General features: G+C 35.6%; 1 protein-coding gene across 9 annotated transcripts in view; it reads right to left on the minus strand.

The window, feature by feature from the left end:
• Positions 1-20461, minus strand: part of CCDC171 (coiled-coil domain containing 171) — a 396084-nt gene that overhangs the window by 136326 nt on the left and 239297 nt on the right. The window lies entirely within an intron of this gene.

Here is a 20461-nt window from a genome sequence, read left to right on the forward strand (position 1 = left end):
AATCATTAAATTTTTAAAATAAACAACTTTTCATCTTTTTTAAGATAATAAAGCTAAACCTCATGTTTTATATTGAGAACAGTGACTATTTTAAGAAAGTTTGGGAGAAAATAATTGAGACTTCTTTTCCAGAGTATATATTTAAATAAGATGTACTTTGATCTATTGTGTTTAAAATTTAGAATGCAATTTTTAAAGATGGCACACTTATTTTCTTTGTGAAGTTAAATTCAAGTTGTAATTTGACCTAAATTTCAATCTTAAGACACACAACAGATGGATATATAAGCAAGATATTTCAAAATGAGCTGAGTTAGTAACATTTTCAATCCACCTAAAAAAAAACAAATGGTTTGAAACAAAATGAGCTGAAATAATGTAAAGAGTAAATAATGTGATGATTCTTATATTGTAGAAAAAAGTGTAATTATATTCATTCTGTTTCTATAACAGAGGAATGTATTATACTATGTATAATAAAATAAATAACAAAAGGAAGTGTGTGTAAGTTTTCCCCCCTTAATAAATTATATTTGGGCAATTGTTAGACCTCTGTATTACAATTTAATCATACTTTATAGACTTTTTCTTCTAAAGCAATTAGTAGTGAATTTTAAGTCCAAGAACACTATCACACCTTTTTTAAAAAGCCTTTCAAAATACTTCCAATATAGTAAAAATCAAGTATCTCAAAGACATATTCAAATATGTTATATTATTTACAAGAAAAAAAGTTCTAATCACAGCAACAAATTAGTAAAATGGTAGACAGTCTGAGAATTTCCAAATTATACTCAAGCAGAAGGGTCTGATTTGGAAAAGCTTTAAGAAACTAGATATTTGAGCAATTCTGAAAGCTCATGAAATAATGTGGTGATATACGCAACTGATAAATTATTGAACACTACATCTGAGGCTAATGATATACTATATGCTGGCTAATTGAATTTAAATTTAAAAAAATAATGTGGTGAACAAAAAGTAAGAAACAATGTACACAATGTCTGAGAAACAGTAGATTAACTATTTGTAGGTAAAAGTAAGAAAATTTGCACCTTTTCACCTAATAAATTCCTATTTGCCCTAAAATATTAAGCTCAGACACCATCTCTTTCAAGAAACCTCTTTTGAACCCAAAGGCACTGTTAACTTTTCTGCTAGCTCTTAATGCTTGCTTCTACTATAATGTGAATTGCTTTAGCAGAAATGTATTAGTTTACATGTTTATCTTTACTAGACTGAGATGCTCCTTAGGTCAGACACTATGCCTAATCATCTCTGTAGCATCAGTGGCCCACAGTGAATGCTTGTTTGCATGAATGAATGAATGAATGAATGAATAAAAAACTGGAAAAGATTAAAAAAAAAACCCACAAGTTGAAGCCATATGTTGGCATAAAATACCTTATAGGAAAGGATGAAGATATTTAGTGAAATATAATCTTAACCCTCTAATGTATAAATTATTAACTATACTTTGTTCAAATCAAAAAAAGAAGTAAAAGCATAGCTATAGGCACAAAAGAATAGAACACACAAAAGAGAATTCTATTACCCAACACTAAATGAGCATGGTACGACTTCGTATTTGGGAACATCTCTACCTTACTTTGAGTCATTTCAAGGTGAGTTTATAGCTAATACTAACACAAAACATTTCCCTGGGTTCCAAAAGTATGTAAAAATCAGGAACTCTAAAATCATATCTGCTTCTTCTATGCCAACTCTCTCTCTACTCTTATAAATTTATTTATCTTTACCATTGAGGTAGTGGACCAAGAATCATAAGTCTTATTTTTGTCCAGTCCTCACTCTGCCACTTACTTAGCTTTAGGCTATTGGGTAATGCCATGTCATCTCTCTGAGCTTCCATTCTCTCCCTTGATGAAATGGGAACAAGGGTCATTTTCTTGCCTACCTTCAAAACTGTTGTTAAGGCTCAGGTCATTAAAAATCTAAGACAAAGCCATTCTCTTAATACTTCAACTCCATTCCATCTATATAAGAAAGCCCTCCAAAGGTGGGCACTTGACGGGATGAGCACTGGGTGTTATTCTGTATGTTGGCAAATTGAACACCAATAAAAAATAAATTTATATAAAAAAAAGAAAGCCCTCCAAAAATGGTAAACTGAATTTCATTATAGTACTACTTTAGTTCTATTTTTTTTAAAGATTTTATTTATTTATTCATGAGAGACAGAGAAAGAGAGAGAGAGAGAGAGGCAGAGACACAGACAGAGGGAGAAACAGGCTCCATTGCAGGGAGCCCAATGCGGGACTCGATCCCAGGTCTCCAGGATCAGGCCCTGGCTGAAGGCGGCGCTAAACCGCTGAGCCACCTGCGCTGCCACTTTAGTTCTATTTTTATATTCTCCACTAAGATCTTAATGAAACAGTCTATGATAGGTGGTTTATATACATATGTTCTTGTTGTAGAAGGACCTAAAATGTGTAAAAGGTACAAAAACACATGAGTCCTTACTGAATAAAAAAAGGAAGTACTCTTCTATCAGCAATAGGCTCCTAGATTATGATTTCACTGTAAGCCACAATAAAATTGGCCTCTAATATTTAAAAATAAAAAGCTCAACATTTATAAAGTTCCTAAATTTAGAGAAATATATTTCATGAATTCTCATGTACGTACTTTTTTTTTTTTTAAGATGTATTTATTTGACAGAGAGACAGAGAGAGAAAGAGAGAGAGAGAGAGAACCAGCAGGGGGAGCAGCAGTGGGAGAGGGCGAAGCCGACTTCCCACTGAGCAGGGAGCCCAAAAGAGGGCTTGATCCCAGGACCCTGAGATCATAACCTGAGCTGAAGGCAGATGCTTAACCGAGTGAGCCACCCAGGTAACCATTTTCATGATACTCTTAAAGGAATAAATAATATAAACTATATTTCTTCAAACCTCCTTAAAAAAATATTTTGAGAAGTTACATCTAAATTTTTATATGGTGGATGGAACAAGAGTCATGATTACTTTGGCTCCTTCCTTGATCTACTTTTAATAACTAAATCCTAATATCCAGTGCATTATTAAGAGAAACTACGTATTACTTCTTTAACACTAAAAACAGTATAATAACAATCTATTTTTTGCGTGGGATTTAGAATTAAATTTAAATTTAGCATTTAAAATCTTTTATTTTTTTTTCATTTAAAATCTTTTAAAGCAGTATTTCATTTGAGAGATGAAAGCAGATTTTTACAATGCTTATATATCTTTTCAGAGCAACAAGGAATAGTGGTAAATACAGCAAGAATGTCTCATGGTATAAATACTATACCATTGTATGGCGGGGGTGGGGGTTGTCAGTGAAATCACAGTTATTCAAAGAAGTACCAGACCTTTTGAGGAATAAAAAATGTTAAGTTCCAATATTAAAAAGTGATTCAAACTATGTAACAAAGGAATCCAGTGAAAATCCAACTCTTTAATATAAAAAAAAAAGGTGTCAAGTTGGTAGAAGAGGAAATGATAGTCTGAATCAACTGAGAAGGGGTGGGGGAGAAGGGAGGGCACATCTAATGACTTTTGTATCAATCTCTCAAGTCTAACCCTTCACAACATACTTCTCTCTCCTATTAAAACATAACATCTTTTAAAAAAAATCACATCTTTTTATATTAGCAAACAACTACAGAACAGCATAATACTGTGTATGGCACGCTCAGCATTGGAGAATATATCCCATGTCATCTTTGGCCATAGGGATTTTGACTGTACCATGCAGTGAGATATGTATCTCTGTGGGGTTTATCTGGTTACATGAGAAACAGAACAAAAGACAGTTTCTGGACAAGAATAGCCTTTTGTTTCAGAGATAATCTATAGTGTTTATAATCAACATAACAAGATGAGAGAATCCAAACAAAATTCCACATCCTATCCATTTTAAGGAAAAGTGTGTTTCACAATTCAAAAAATTCTGAGATATAAGGAGGTGACTGTCACTTCGGCATCAGAATATAACTTGTTAGGTACATATTATTATGTAATTTAGACTGACTTCGAAACCAGATTTCAGGAGAAATGCGATCCTTGGGAACCTGATGTCAGCAGGGGAAATTAGTGGAAAATGTTGTAAGGCCCAGATGACAAAAGAGTAAATCTTTTACTTACATTTTTGGGTAAGTAATTCAGAAGCAAAAATCTCAGATATTTCACTTTAAATATACTATAAATATACTTTATGTCTATCGACTACATATCAACTAAAATATACCATCAGGGCAGCCCCGGTGGCTCAGAGGTTTAGCGCTGCCTTCAGCCCAGGTGGGGTCCTGGAGACCTGGGATCGAGTCCCATGTCGGGTTCCCTGCATGGAGCCTGCTTCTCTCTCTGCCTGTGTCTCTGCCTCACTCTCTCTCTCTGTGTCTCTCATGAATAAATAAATAAAATCTTTAAAAATAAAAATGTACCATGCAATATGGATATACCAAATATGTGAAATATAATAAATCCCCACAAAATGGAGATAATAATTCCTATCTTTACAAAGATTTGCGAGGATTAGATGAGTATTAAAACCTGAAAAGACCTTACCTATCTGAAACATAGTAAACTCTCAAGTAAATGTTGGCTCTAGTAATGATCATGGGATCAAATTAGGAAAATTATTAACTCATAAAACAAAGATTCAATATTTCTTTTTTTTAAGATTTATTCATTTATTTTTAGGGGGCAGGGGGAGAGGGAGAGAGAAAGAGCAGACTCCCCCCCCCCAAAACACACACACACACACTGAGTACAGAGCCCAACTTGGAGATTTGGACTCAGGGCTCGATCCCATGACCCTGAGATTATGACCTGAGCCACAACCAAATGTCAGACACATACCTACTGTTCCACTCAGATGTCCCAAAGGTTCAATATTTCTGAGGAGGATTATTAGACATAATGTAAATGCTTTAAATATTTGATATTCTATACATATTGAAATATTAAAGCTCTTTCAAACATAAATAATTTTAGAGGCCAATGAATATTTACTTCCTAGCAAGTTTCTAGAACCTTCCATTGAAAATAAAATAGTTCCTATTTATGATGTCCCTTTTTCAAAAGTTTTTATTTAAATTCCAGTTAGTTAACACCATGTCATACTAGTTTCTGGTGTACAATATAGAGATTCAGCACTTCCATACATCACAAGTGTACTCCTCAATCCTCATCATGGATTTCACTCATTGCCCCACCCATGTCCCCTAGGGTAACCATTAATTTGTTTTCTAGAGTTAAGAGTCTCGTTCTTGGTTTGCCTCCCTCTCTCTTTTTTGTTTCCTCTGGTTGTTTGTGATATTTCTTAAATTGCATATATGAGTGATATATGATGTCACTCTTAAGGAAGAAAATCTCACAGTAATAACATGCTCATAGTTTTTAGTATCAAATTTTATGAGTACCTGGAATTAAAGGAAAATTATTTTCTTAATTATCAAGAAGCAACTCTTCTTGGTAAGGTTGGTAAGACCTTCTCTCTTGGTAAGGTTGTTCATTTCTTTACTTTTAATACTTTAGAAATGTTGGGGCATGCAGAAAATGAGAGCTGAAGGGCTGTCATTACCAGTCTACAAATAGTAACTATTTTCCAGGCAAGATCCAGGCTAAGATCTGGATTGGGCCCAGTAGTTTGGATGTCTGGTTTCTGGTCCTGTCCACTATTAATTGTTTCACCTTGACATTTAGCAGAAAGTTGTGGAGGAAAGACTGTATCAAGATGGCCGACTGCCACACACCTCCTTGCTTTGCACACTGAATATGCATCTGTGTGTTTCCATGCATAAAAGCTGCTTAGAACACCACCAGCTGACAAAAATTTTGAGGAATTGATAAGGAATAGAAAGCAGAAGGGACCAGAAACAAAATTTTACAGAAATCCTGTCCAAATCACAAGCAAAAGAACATTTTCACAAAGGAGAGACCAGGTACAGGAGGGCTTGAGGCAAAGGATAATCAGTCATGAGAAGTGGGCTTAACCTTGTGTTATTAATATCTCTGAGACTTTTTATTCTCAATAAGTTATTATTAATGATTTTCAGTGAAAGAAATATGCTTTGTAATTTTAAAAATCTTGTGTAATTTTCTGTGATAGTTGCAGCCTGGAAGTCTAATTCTGGGTCCCCACCGACACCACTCCCACATCTTTAACATGGTTAAAAGATGAGATGCATGAGGTGCCTGAGTAGCTCAGTCAGTTAAGCATCAGCCTTCAGCTAGGTCCTGATCCTGGGGTCCTGGGATTGAGCCCCACACTGGGCTCCCTGCTCAGCAAGAAGTCTGCTTCTCCCTCTCCCTTTGCCCCTCTTCCCCTCTTGTGTATGTGTGTGTGCGTGCGTGTGCGCGTGCACACACACACCCTTGCGCTTTCTCTAATAACTAAATAAAATCTTAAAAAAAAAGATAAGATGCAGATGGTGGAAGGGCACAATTGACTGTGTCTAGTGAATCATGACACTCGTGTTTCAATCCTTCAATTAAGCAAAAGTTTTAACTGAAATTTTGGCTAAAAAATGCCCAACTTCCCTAAATTAATTAATCGATCTTTAATATATGTATGCCATGTTTTTGTATTTTAACAAATACATTTTATATTAAATATATCTTATGTTTCTAACAAAGGCTTTGGTTAGGAAACTATATCTCAGAACATTTTATATGCACCTATATGAATTTTTATAAATTTAGATTTTTTTCTAAAAATAAATAAAAATAAAATTTTTATAACAATTCATAAGTTTAGATTATTTTTAGAAAGAAAGTTGAGAATTCTAGAGATATTTTCAAACACATTTTCAAAATGCTTTCTCAATAAAATTGTTCCAATAAAGCAGTTTTGTAGGGATTTTTTTTTTTTTACATATGTCACTACACCTTAATGTAAAAGAAATTATTTTGTTGGGGAGGATTTTTAAATAATTTTTTAATTTGACAGCCACTTGACATCAAAGAGAGGGTCTATAGATGTGAAATCTTCTCTTTTTGTTAAAGAAAATTGAGTAATTTATACTAAGTTCAAGAGTACGTTGAAGCACTTTGTCACAAGAAAGCAGCAACCTGAAAAGATTTTAAAGCCTGGTTTTTAAAAATACATAAATAAATAAATATAAATAAATAAATAAATATAAATAAATAAATAAATAAATAAATATAACAAACGAATAAATATAAAATACATAAAGCCTAATTTTTATCTCACTATAAACTATTGTAATGATTACACTATGTAAAATAATTTAATCCATAAATTCCCTTAACCAAACAGGGCACATAACAGTTCATGTTGAAATGCAAAAGAAGACGGACACCATGAGTGACGACCCTAGATCCAGAAAGGCAGGGTAGAGCCTCAGGAGCCTTCACATGAAGAGACCAACCCAGCAGCCCACAGTGCCTGGCAGCATGTTCATCCTGCTTCTTTCCTTAACGTCCAGATGTAGCACCAATAATCAGAAACCTCATCTACATAAGCACAGAAGCAGCAGCAGCCCACTCTAGGAGATCAAACCTGTACTGCTACAGCAAATTACCGGAAACTAACAGTGTAAGCAATACAATTTTAGTGTCTCACTCTCTCTATCTAGCATGGGTTACTGGAGTGCTCTGTTCAGGGTCTCAGCAGACTGAAATTAAGGGGTTGAATGTAGTTGCAGTCTCATCTGAGACTCAGGGTCCTCTTCCAAGCTCATTCAAGTTAGTGGTAGAATTCATTTCCTGAAGGTTGGAGAATAGAGGTCTTCATTTTCTTGCTGGCTGTGAACCAGCATTACTCTCCCATCCTTAAGACTGCCCTCATGTTGTTGCTGGATTGACTCCTTCTTTCTCAATATAGCTGTTTGGTTTCTTCTAGGCCAGCAACAGAGCATCTTCCTCACTTCACTGTCTTTTAAAAGGCTCATTTGATAAGGTCAGGCCCATCCAGGATGATCCTATGTTGACTGGTCTTATCCTCCCTCAAAAGGAGGTGATTAATTACGTGGTGTGTGTACACCAAGTGGCAGGATCTTGCGGGCCATTTTGGAATTCTGATGATCATAACCCAGCCACACCTTACACAAAAATTAACTCAAAATTGACCACAGACTTAAATGTAAAACACAAAACTATAAAACTTCTAGAAGAAAAATAGGAGAAAATCTTTGGCATCTTAGGACTTGGTGAAGTATTCTTAGACATGATACTGAAAGCATAATCCATAAAAGAAAAAAATCAATAAACTGAATTTTACCAGAATTAAAAACTTTTGCTTTGCAAAATATCCTGTTACTATAATTAAAACACAGCTACAATAGGGGAAAATATTTGCAAACCACATCTCTAATAAAGAACTAGTTTATAGAATATATTTTTTATTTTATTTTTTTCCTTTTTTTAAAGATTTTATTTATTCATGAGAGACACACACAGAGAGAGAGAGAGAGAGAGAGAGAGAGAGAGAGAGAGAGAGAGAGGCAGAGACATAGGCAGAGGGAGAAGCAGGCTCCATGCAGGGAGCCTGATGTGGAACTCGATCCCTGGACTCCAGGATCATGCCCTCGGCCAAAGGCAGATGCTTAACCGCTGAGCCGCCCAGGTGTCCTGAGAATATATTTTTTAAAAACTCTCAAAACTCAGTAGGAGAAGACAAACAGGAACTGGTAAGAATGAAAAATGGTACAACCCCTTTGAAAACTAAAAACAGTTTGGCAATTTCTTTAAAAATTAAGCATATACTTATATTTAGACCAGAAATCACAGTCCAGGGCTTTTTCTCTAGAGAATTTTTTTAAAAATTGTTTATACAAAAATCTGTAGATAAATGTTCATAACAGCTTTATATGTTACTGCCCAAAATTGGAAACAACCAAACTGTTCTTCAGTGAACAAATGGCTAAACAAATTGTGGAACATCTACACCATGACTACCAGTATAACAATATAAAGGAAGTATTGATAGCAACTTGGATGGATCTCAAGGGCATTATGCTGGACGGAGGGGGGTAGGTTGTCAATCTCAAAAGATCATATTCTGCAAGATTTCATTTATTAATATTGACAGAATTATAGAGACAAAAAGCATTTAATGGCTACCAGGGTTTAGGGATGATGGGGGGGGAGTGCTGAAATGTCTATAAAATGATTAGCTGATGTAGATCTTTGTGGCGATGCAACAGTTCTGTATCTTGAGTGTGGTGGTGGCTACACAAACACACATATGTGATAAAATGTCACAGAACTATACACACATACTGTACTGATGCCCATTTTCTGATTTTGATATTGTACTAAAGTTATATAGGATGTAACATTAGGAGAAACTGGGTGAAGGAAAATATTTTTGCAACTTCTTGTGAATCTATCATTTCAAAAAAAAAGGTAAAAAAAAGCAAAGGAAAGCAAAGTACATATGCATGTCTATAGTCTGCTAATGTTTCACTAAAAAGGGGTATATATACAAATTTCATTACATATCTACACATATTTTAGAAACAAATAAGAAGAAGAATAAAACTTCTAAAAATTTTAAGTGATATCTGCTTATCTGGCAAAGGCCTAGGCTAGATTTTCTTAGATCTTAACCAGTCTTCTACCTGTAATTGCCAAAGACTGCTTTATATAGACACATGAAAAAGACAATCTAGAATTTTGTTTATCCACTCAATCTGAGAGAATGTCAGACACCTGCTCAGACAAGTGTCACAGTTGTGCCAGCTATTCTGGGGCCAGAGTACAGCCTGTGGCCTCAAATGAGTCAATGCAATCTGAGGGGCATATGTACCCAGATCTAGTCTCCACTCAAAGTCAGTCCCATGTCTGCCCTAAAAGGCCAGTGAGGTGACCAACCACCCTCTCTACCACCAGGAATCATCTAATGAGTTGGGATATAGGGGAATAAATAAAGATTTGATAAAATCTTTACCCAAAGGTGTTCTTGCCTCCTTCATAGTTTCCATACTGTAAGGCCTGCTGGGACCCCAGTCCTCGCAACAGCAGTTACTATGTGCCAAACATCACAGCATGAGCTTTGCATACTTCTAATTCTGGAAATTACCCCATAAGACACATATTATCTCTACTTTACAGATTAGGAAACCATGGTTCAGTGATGCTGAGTACCTTATCCAAGGTCACCCAGATCATAAAGAATGGCACTGGGATTCAAATTCATGCCATTCAATTCCAAAGCCCATGCTCATTCCATGTGATGCAAATTACCCAGGTTGCTTTAAATTTGGGGTTTAGTGTTTTATTTGGTTTGTTTGTTTTGGGCTTTCTATCATACAAAGTTTCTCAGTAAGATCAGAAGTAATCTAGGCTTTCCAAGTTTCAAAAAATGCACAGCTGGTCTATCACAACATTCATTTAACTGTCAATTCAACCCATGCTTTCTCCTCTAATGATGGAAAGGGTATAAAAGCAAAGTCCATCTTGAATTTTGCTATGAAACCAGGATTTTTGAAGTTCTCAAATTCAATAATTATTATATCACACTGACTCTGAACAACCAATTTTTGCTTATATAATGGAAATACTTATTTCAAGTAAAGTAATTTCGGGTGATATTTTCTTGAACATTTAATCCCTACTATAGAATGGGTTCAATAAACACTTGCAACAAATTAATGAATCTCCATTTTGTCCTAATATGTCACATAATTTCCACACTGCCCCCCAAAACCTCTTTGGATTCTAGAAAAATGTAATTTGAAAAAAGGCTATGAGATTGTTTTAATGAGAAAAAAAATTAAATTAAGCTTACAAATTAAAACAAACCTTCTATTATTCATATGATAGGTTATTTTGGAAAATGACAAAATGGAAAGACAACTTCTCGTGTGTTTACTTGACTTATATATGTAAAATGACAGTGTATTGTGCATCTTTCAGCTGCCTGATGTGAGGATCTAACATTAAGAGGACTCTAAGGGGACTCTTCTTGGAACAGGACTCTAAGAAGTTATATTTCATTTCCATCTTACCTAATACAACTAGGGAAGGCATTTATCTTGTCATATCTGGAAACTTACCTGGCAGAAAAATGACCTTTTCTTTATGTAGAAACTAGGATTTTGGTGAACCAAGTCTTTCCCTTCTCTCTCATACGAGACGCTTTCCCATTCCTGGACAGCCCACTTTTAATCCGAGTTGTCCTAAAGGGTTTTGTGCATATACTAGAATTACTATGTTGCCTTTAGAGACTGGTCTGGGCCCCTGCTATCCACTTAAGATTAGGTACTCTTATTTATTTAGTAAAGGGCTTGCTTAAAAATACTTTTAACTAAATATTTAATGTAATGTACATACAGACACTAAAATGCTTTAGAGTAATGATGGTGACAATGATAAGAGTAAATGTGTCAGGTTATTAGAAGAAAAAATTTTGTCATGAATATACAACCTCCTTAGTTGAGCACAACTAAAGGCAAAACAGCATGAATTGAGTTGATGCAATATTGTACATAGTTCAGGTATACTTTTGTTGGTGTCATTTTTATAAAGGAAAAAGAGAATATCAAAGTTCATTTTCCCCTTTTTGCCATTTGAAATGGCCCTGGACCTGACTTATGCCATCAGTCAAAATTTTTACTGGCACTGCTTTGAAGGATGTAAATATAGTAGCTTTTCAGGTATGAGAAGGAGTCTCATGGGAAACCATATTCAGCAGAGTTGCAGAATACTTCTGCAGCAGATTTTTTTTTAAATGATGTTTTCTTTATATCATGTTTAGCCTCTAAACTTTTTTCTGGCCTCCACTCAACCATGGCATATACAACTTAAATGTGCCAAAAACAAGACCAATTCTCTTTCAAATATGTTATTTCCAACCAGAACTGAATCAAAGCCAATCCTGAGGCTAAATGCGGCTTCCAGGCGGATGGTGATTAATGCTTTTATTATGCTAAAGGTTAAGGTAAAGGAAGACCAAAGGGATAAGTAGTGACATTGGTTTCCTATAAGAATATGGAAGAGATCACCAAAATAATCAGAGACTGAGAAAAGTTTCTCCTGGAAACTTTTGCATGTGGACATGAGGTCATAAAAAAGAACCGTGATTTGAAAAATTCTAAAAGAAATAAGTTTCTCAGAAGGTAACTGCTAAATTAGTAATAATAATTACCTTGCTTTAGGACTTAAAATTTTAAGCAACATACCATATGTTCATCATATTGGAATATTATACAATTGGCACTGGGTTTATTAATTAACAAAGACTGATAAAATTAGAGTAGTTTAGTTAGTGCCTAACATAGAATTAACTGTGGGTCATAGGAAACCACGAAGAAGCTCAACCTCATTACTTTAGCTCTCCTTCAGGAAAAAAATAAATTATTATAGTTTCCACTCTTGAGCGTCTACTATGTCTTGACATCATGGTAGTTTAATAATGGGGATTATTAGGCTGCTTTGGATGCTATTGAGAGAGATAAGACTCAGTGTGGCATGAGTGTACAGATAAATTTTTGGATTCAATTGTGAATGGTGTGAGCTGGTATTCAGGCAGTCTAGCTTTGTCCAAATGTCAAAACCATAGCATCTGGCACTGACATGCAGAAATGTTTATATGCACTTTTGATACCTAACAGTACAGTCCTTGGAGATCAGAGTTACTTGACTACTATTCCCTCCTTATTTTAAGTAATAGATACACCTGTGCAGCAAGATTTAGACTCAACCAAAAGAAGGACATTTTCTAGCTCTCTAAATAACATACATACAAATCTGAACACGGTCTGCTTTCCATGGCAGAATGCATAATCTTTTTAGCCTGTACTTGCAAAACAGGAAGTATTTAGCACCATTTACCTATAAAGCTATTGAGGCTCAGAATCCATAACTAATTTTCTTAAGAAAATTGCTGGGATCCCTGGGTAGCGCAGCGGTTTATCGCCTGCCTTTGGCCCGGGGCGCAATCCTGGAGACGTCGGGCTCCCGGTGCATGGAGCCTGCTTCTCCCTCTACCTATGTCTCTGCCTCTCTCTCTCTCTGTGACTATCATAAATAAATAAAAATTAAAAAAAAGAGCACATTGCTAATAAGTGGCACAACTGGAAATCAGAGATCCATCTAATTCCAAACTCCTTGCTCTTTTCCCTAAAATGCACAGTTCTGCCTCTTACAGAGGCCACTACAGAGAAAAATCTGTTCATTCATTAATGTATTCAAAAATATTTCTTAGCACTTATTATGTTCTAAGTGCTGAGGATACAGCAGTGAAGACCAAATCCTGTGCTCATGGGTCCTACATTCTAGTGAAGGACAAGTAATAGACAAATATATTTGGTCCTGTTCATTAAACGGGGTCAAGGTCAAGGCTATGAAGTATGAAGGCAGAAGGCTGGCTACTTTAGTTAGCGATGAGAGAAGGCTTCCATTGCATGACATTTAAGTAAGGCCATGAACAAATGAAGGAGCAAGCCTCATGAAGATTTGGCATAAGGCATGCCAAGTAAAGGGACCAGCAAGCTCAAAGCCTCAGACATGGGACTATGTTCTGGGTGTTCAAGTTACAGCAAAAAGGTCAGTACTGCTACATACTCAGTGAATGAAAGGCAGAATGTTAACAGAGGCAAGGACCAGATCATGAAGGCCCAAAGGCAAAATGAGAAGTTTGAATTTTAAGGGTGATGGGCAGCCATCTAGTTTTTTTTTTTTTCTAGTTATATATTAAGAAAGGAATGGCACATTCTGATTCACATGTTTCTAAGGTGGGAGAATAATACATGTTTAAATTTCATATTGAAACTGAGTAAATAAAACACTAAAAGAGCAGATTATTTCCCCCAAAAAAAGCCAAATGGCTCTTATTTTTTAAAAAAAAATTTTAGAAGATTATAAAACCAGGTTAGTGATACATTGAGGCTCTCCCCACCTTTCCACTTTCCAAAGACTACTGGCATGCGTGTGCACATTTCATGGTTCCCATATAAGTGCTTGTTTTGTTCCTCTTATGTTAGGAACGGTAACATCTGAGGTTCCTTTTTGTAACTCCTCTTCCCTGACTGCACATCCATCCTCTATCATCCAACCGTCTGTCAAGCGCAGGGCTGGACACTGAGCAGGAGTTCCATATATACTCTTTCACCTTGATTCAATTAACAGCGTATTATGGGCATGGTTCTTCATTTTAGAGTTAGTGAGACTTTCAATTTCAGTAATAATGTGGACTGTACTGAGAGTGCCTATTTATCTTCTTCAAAAGATATTTGGGACTTAACAAAGGGCACTTTATATTCCAATAATCTCTGATGTACACTTTTGGGAGACGGAACAAAGTGATAACCAGCACTTCCCATTTGTCTGTTTCATAATCAACCTACAAAGATACAGCTGCTTTAATCAAATATGGTAGTGTAGCAAAGACACAACCTCATTTTAATCTTCTGGGGATTCAGTATGCAAATTTCCTTAAAGGAGTAGTGTTAATACAAAGAGAAAAGTTACAGAAATAAGTGATTTACAGGACTGGGAGCTAGTTGTTCACTACCTAAAGACTGTTGCTCAGTCCATTATTTCAAAACAAACAAGTTTTAGAGAGTGCAATTGATCTCAGCTACACTTACACATACAGAGAAAATGCATACACATATACATACAACACTGAATGCTTCATCTTTCCTCTTTTCATATAAAACTGTCAGCTTTACTTATGAATCTTAGCAAAAGACATCTATAATTGGTATCTTTACATTAATTTGGACAGATGTGCTAAAAGAAGCCATTTAGCTGGAATTATTATTAATAATACTGTTACTATATTGATATTTTTTCATATTCGATTTAACTAAATTACAAACAAGTGTATCAAATTCTTATCAGAGTATCAGATTGGAGTTGTGGACCTGAATGATGAGAAACAACTCTCATGTTATAAAAAAATTATATCACTTGAGATTGTTACTATATATGCTTATATTTATAGGGTCATGATTTCATTGGAGTACATACATCTAACAAGCAAAAGGATTCTAATGAATTATTAATGATTTATTGTGTAAAATTCTGATACAATAGTCTGCTAGTTTCAGTGGAGCTAGAAATCAACACACACACACACAGTTTCTAGCTAGCCTGCTAATTATTACAACCAAACAAAAATTAAGGAAGGATGTCAAAATCAAATCAATTTTTTTTTTTTTAGAGAGAGAGAGAGCAGGGAAGGGGGTATGGTCTCTCTCTCTCTAAAATAAATAAATCTTTAAAAACATAAAAAAAATTTAAAAATTTAAAAAAATAAATCTTTAAAAAAATACAATACACTATATGTTGATTAATTGAATTTAAATAATTTTTTAAATATTTTATTTATTTATTCATGAGAGACACACACAGAGAGGCATAGGGAGAAGCAGGCTCCATGCAGGGAGCCCAATGTGGGACTTGATCCCAGATCCTGGGATCACGCCCTGAGCCAAAGGCAGACACTCAACCACTGAGCCACCCAGGCATCCTGAATTTAAATAATTTTTTTTAATTTAAATAAGGAAATTTTGGTGTGTTCAATATAATGAAATACTTAAAATGAGTATTCTTGTATGTACTATGTTTTTGATAAGAAAAGTGATATATATATACAACATACGTATAAGATTTGATGTGTCAATGATTTTTCAGAAGTTTTCTAGCTTGTGTTGTTAGTTTTACATGTAAATTTCTTCTTAAACTCTCATTTGGCAAGTCTGAAGATTTAAGGTAATTATTCAGATTGGTATAAATCTATAATCAGAGAAATTTGATGGACATGACTATTTTGTACAGCAAGTGTTTTACATGCAATCTAAGTGGACATTCATGCTAGCATTAGTAAACTGGTAACTTCTGTATTAACAAATTCTTTCACGAACGTCTTACCTGTGATCATTTGTTTCTTAGTCATGGATTTGAACACCCAGAATCCACTGCCCATAGTATACTACCATAAAGACATAATAAGAAAAATACCTGCAATAGTCCCTGATTTACTCTTTATCAGTCATGGTTGTATCTATTGCTCAATGCTAACAAGAAATCATCTAACTTCTTAATTTGCAGTAATTATAAACTTGGTAATAACCCAAAACTTTCAAAGAATTCCCTTTCACTTCATGAAGAATATAACATTCCTCAACTCACGATAATAAAAATCATGACTCGGGCACCTGGGTAGCTCAGTCAGTTAAGTGTCTGACGCTTGATTTTAGCTAAGATGGGGATCTCAGAATCATGAGATTGAGCCTCATGCTGGGTGTCATGCCTTTTTTTTTAATTTTTTAAAAAGATTGTATTTATTTATTTATTTATTCATGAGAGACACAGAGAGACAGAGAGGCAAAGACACAGGCAGAGGGAGAAGCAGGCTCCATGCAGGAAGCCTGACGTGGGATTCAATCCTGGGTCTCCAGGATCATGCCCTGGGCTGAAGGCAGCGCTAAACCACTGAGCCACCTGGGCTGCTGGGAGCCATGCTTAAGATTCTCTCCCTTTCTCCCTCTCTGCTGCACCCCCACCCCGCACTACCTCTTTCTCTCTAAAAATTAACAACAACAATAATAATAATGACTGCTATCTTTTGGTGGCTTTGCATAAGACGCTGCACTAAATGTCTCACAAACATTATATTTTCCTCTTTTGTCTTATGACATAATACATGTACAAGTTTAAACTGCATGTTTTAATTTTATCATTTCCTTCTCAATTTTAGGAAGATTAAAAACATGGAGTTTCTTCCTTTAGCCTTCTAATTTTCTGGGTAAATCATTCCTCAAGATAACATTCAACCAAAGATCTAAGGCTTGAGGACCATTTTAATCCTTATTAGCAAATATAGAACATGTGCCTCGTTTAAATATATCACGTATACCACTTAGGCTTCAATGTTGGTTTGCGAAGCCCCCACCACATGAATAGAACCTACTTCAAGGATTTGTTTTCAATATGCTTTTTTTTTTTAAAGTAAGCTCCATGCCCAGCATGAAGCCTAATGTGGGACATGAACTCACAACCCTGAGAGATCAAGACCTGAGCTGAGATCAAGAGTCAGATGTTCAATTGATGGGGCCACTCTGGTTCTCCTATGTCCTCCCCTTTCAATTCTCATGAGGTTAAACCAAGTCAGGTTCATGTTAGTTAATATGTACTATAAAATATACTCTAAACAAAATACTGCCCTGCAACACCTGAAGTAGGATCAGATATCCCCCAGACAAAAGGGGCAAGTGTGAGTTAAGTAGCCCTCACTCAGAAAAGAGGTGAAAATGTTTAGCATTTCATGTTTTCCTCACTGAGTTACTTCTGAAGTTAGTCTGCCTCCCAAAAGTAATGCCTTTTTTTAGTACACATGATGAGACTTGTGGCCTTTAGGGGGCAGCGAGGGGGTAGGCAGTACTACTACTGTTAGAAGGTTCTGAAACTGAACAAAAAGCATTTAAAGCTCCAAAATTACTCACCCTACATTTCATTGGTTACTTAAATTACAGCATTTATGCAACCTCAAATAAAACATTTCTTAACACTGTGATTCTGATAACTCCAAGTTTAACTTAGTGCGGAGACAAAGATTACCATAATTTGAAAAGATTTAGGATCACTTTCAGTTCTTTTTCAATTCAACTCGCACCCCCTCTCTTCACACACACACACACACACACACACACACACACACACACACTTCAAAGTAATAACAGTCTGTTTAATAAAACTTAAGGCATCTGTGGAATTATTACCAGAAATTACTTTTGTACCTAGTTTTAGACTGAATGATTCACTGCATTTCCCTTAATCCTTAAGTTGCATATTCATTGCTGTATTTTCCTCTAAGTGCCGTCACTTAAATTGTCATGTAAAATAGGGCAAATCAGGGTCAGTTTATATAAGCGGCATCAATCTGAAGAACTTCATCAGTCTTTATTTCGAGGCATTATGCAAAGAAAACTGACATTAAGAGAGCCTTAACTGACAGCAAATGAAATCAATCAGCAAATCACTAAGCCATAATAAACTCACTCAATTTGTAGATAACCCTTCCCTTTCCAGGTCCTCACCTAGGCAGTCCATCAAACACTGTTTTTTGTCCAAGTAGCTAAAATGAATAGCAATTCTGTGGCAGCACTTGAAAGTTCAAGCGCTCACAGGCTTCGGTCTCTCAATAATAAGTATTAAAAGGTATTATCTGGTAAGGTTATACTTAAATAGGCTTCAAAAATGAGAAAAGAAAGATATTGAAAGGGTCAAGTTTGGGATTCGATTTTTGCCTCTTAACATTAATGACAAAGAAATTATGTTCGTATCACTTTGCAGTTTTTTTGCTTTGAGCTACCTAGTGTTGAATACTGTAACCAAAAAAATAATAATTTTTAAAAGCTCTGTACTTTTATGTTTTGTGTTTTTGTTCGTTTTTGACTAAATGTGCCTGAAACATTTCACACGCAGGCAAATACTGTCATTTCAGAGATGGAATTTGAAGTCCCTCTAAAAAATAAATGGTTGTAAATAAAGGCCACAGAGTTAGAGGAAAATATGAGAACAGCAGTAATTCCTTAATTACTTTGTGTAATAATTTCTCAAATGTAAGTATATTCAAAGTGTTCACCATGGCTTTATACTGAAATGAGGCAACACTAAAATTGTGAACACCCTGTTCTGCTACTAAAGTGAAAACTGCATCAAATAAATCATCAGTCAAAAACCTCAAGAGCAGAAACCCTAAAACATTCCTTGATGTACTGAAGTCACTTGTTCTGCCTCCCGGCCTGTCTGCAGTTCCCTTCCCTATGGTTTATACAGCACAGTACCATGCAAAAAGCATCCTTGCATGCATATTTTCCCATCTGATTCCACCACCACCTCCCCAACACACTGTCCTGTGAAAGAAAGCAGTAAAAGCTGCACCTCCCACACCTGCAGAGGAAATGAGAACTCAACCCTGAACCTGCAGTCAGGACTTGAATCCAGGCGTTCGGAATGTCACACGGTCTTTCTCCAATAGTATGCTGCTTGCCTTTTCCCCACACAAACAGAATTATCTTACCTCTTCGAAATGCTATGCTCTTAACAAAGTAATTCCCATTCTGATCGACACCATGTTTCCAGCAAACTCAGATGCACTGAAATCTGCAGATTCATTGTTGCCAGTTTCCCCATAATCTGACTGCCTTGCTTGTTTTTAGAAGGACAAAAATCTTCATCTGAAATTGAAACCTATGCAAGCTCATACCTGATCAATGAATGTTTGTATGCCAAATATTCAAAGGCATACAATTTTAATCTTCAAACCTCTTTCACATCCGTCATGACCTTCACAACTGCCCCAAGATGCAACTGGACAGGAATCATCACCTCTTTGTTCCAGGCGAGAAGCTGATGCACCCGAAGAGCTGAGGGCCAAGAGCCCCCCAGAAAATAGTGATTCTGGCCTAGAATTCCAGTAGCACTTCCAGCCTATTCATCCTTCACAAGATAGGACAACTGTGTAATCCTTGCAAAAAAACACAACTGGATAAAATAATGACAATTCCTGCCAACTGTGCAATTTGAATCTACTACGGAGGAAGTATTTCATCTATTCTATGGCTGGCTCTTACTTTGGAGTAAAGCTGCATAATGGCTTCAAACTCCTGGGATACAGACTCTATGATTTTATCTTCTCCCTAAATATTCTTCCTTAGAATAAACAAAGGAAGAAATTATTAAAAACAAAACTGGAAAAAATGACTTTATGAATCATGCCTAGTTTGTAAAGAATTCCTATCAGATTTTACTTAACGTCCGTTCAGATTACTGATACCAGATCATTCCCAGAGGGACTAATTCATATTTTTAGCTGAGTTAAGGAGTAAGGATTTAGGAGATTCACAATATGAGATTCTATGTAATAGAAGCTTTATACAGATGTATTTCCTTGTCCTCACATGTCATCCTGTCATTTTCAAAAGGCAATGATGAAAGTCCCAACAACAACCAAAAAAACTCTGTTGTTTCAACTACCACCAATATGAAATTAAATCCATGATGGAAGATGTAAAATATCTCAACTGCTAAATATTTTTAAAAGAACTTTTTATAATTCCTAGCTTTTTTTTTTTTTGAGAGAGAGAGAGAGAGCAGGAGGGGCAAAGGGAGAGAGAGTCTTCAAGTAGACTCCACGTTGAGCGTGGAGCCTGATGCAGTTCAATACCACGACCCTGAGATCATGACCTAAGCTGAAATCAAGAGTTGGATGCGTAACTAACTAAGCCACCCAGGCACCCCCATAATCCTTAGCTTTAAAAGATATTTTTTAGAAACCTTAGCCATTAGTACCCGAGCTATGTTTTAACAATAAATATTTTTAAAATATCTCTTTTTACAATAAGTCTTTTAAAAAATAAAGTATAAGGATGAAGAAAAGAATGGTAGTATGTATCACCTAGTAAAACATCTGGACCAATAAAAGGTATAATTTGACATTGTTACTCTCAACATTCTGCCCTAGAATTCTGATTGATGTGTTCCCCTCCCCCCCTCCA

The sequence above is a fragment of the Nyctereutes procyonoides genome, unplaced genomic scaffold, assembly GCF_905146905.1.
Source record: "Nyctereutes procyonoides isolate TBG_1078 unplaced genomic scaffold, NYPRO_anot_genome, whole genome shotgun sequence".
NCBI lineage: Eukaryota > Metazoa > Chordata > Mammalia > Carnivora > Canidae > Nyctereutes > Nyctereutes procyonoides.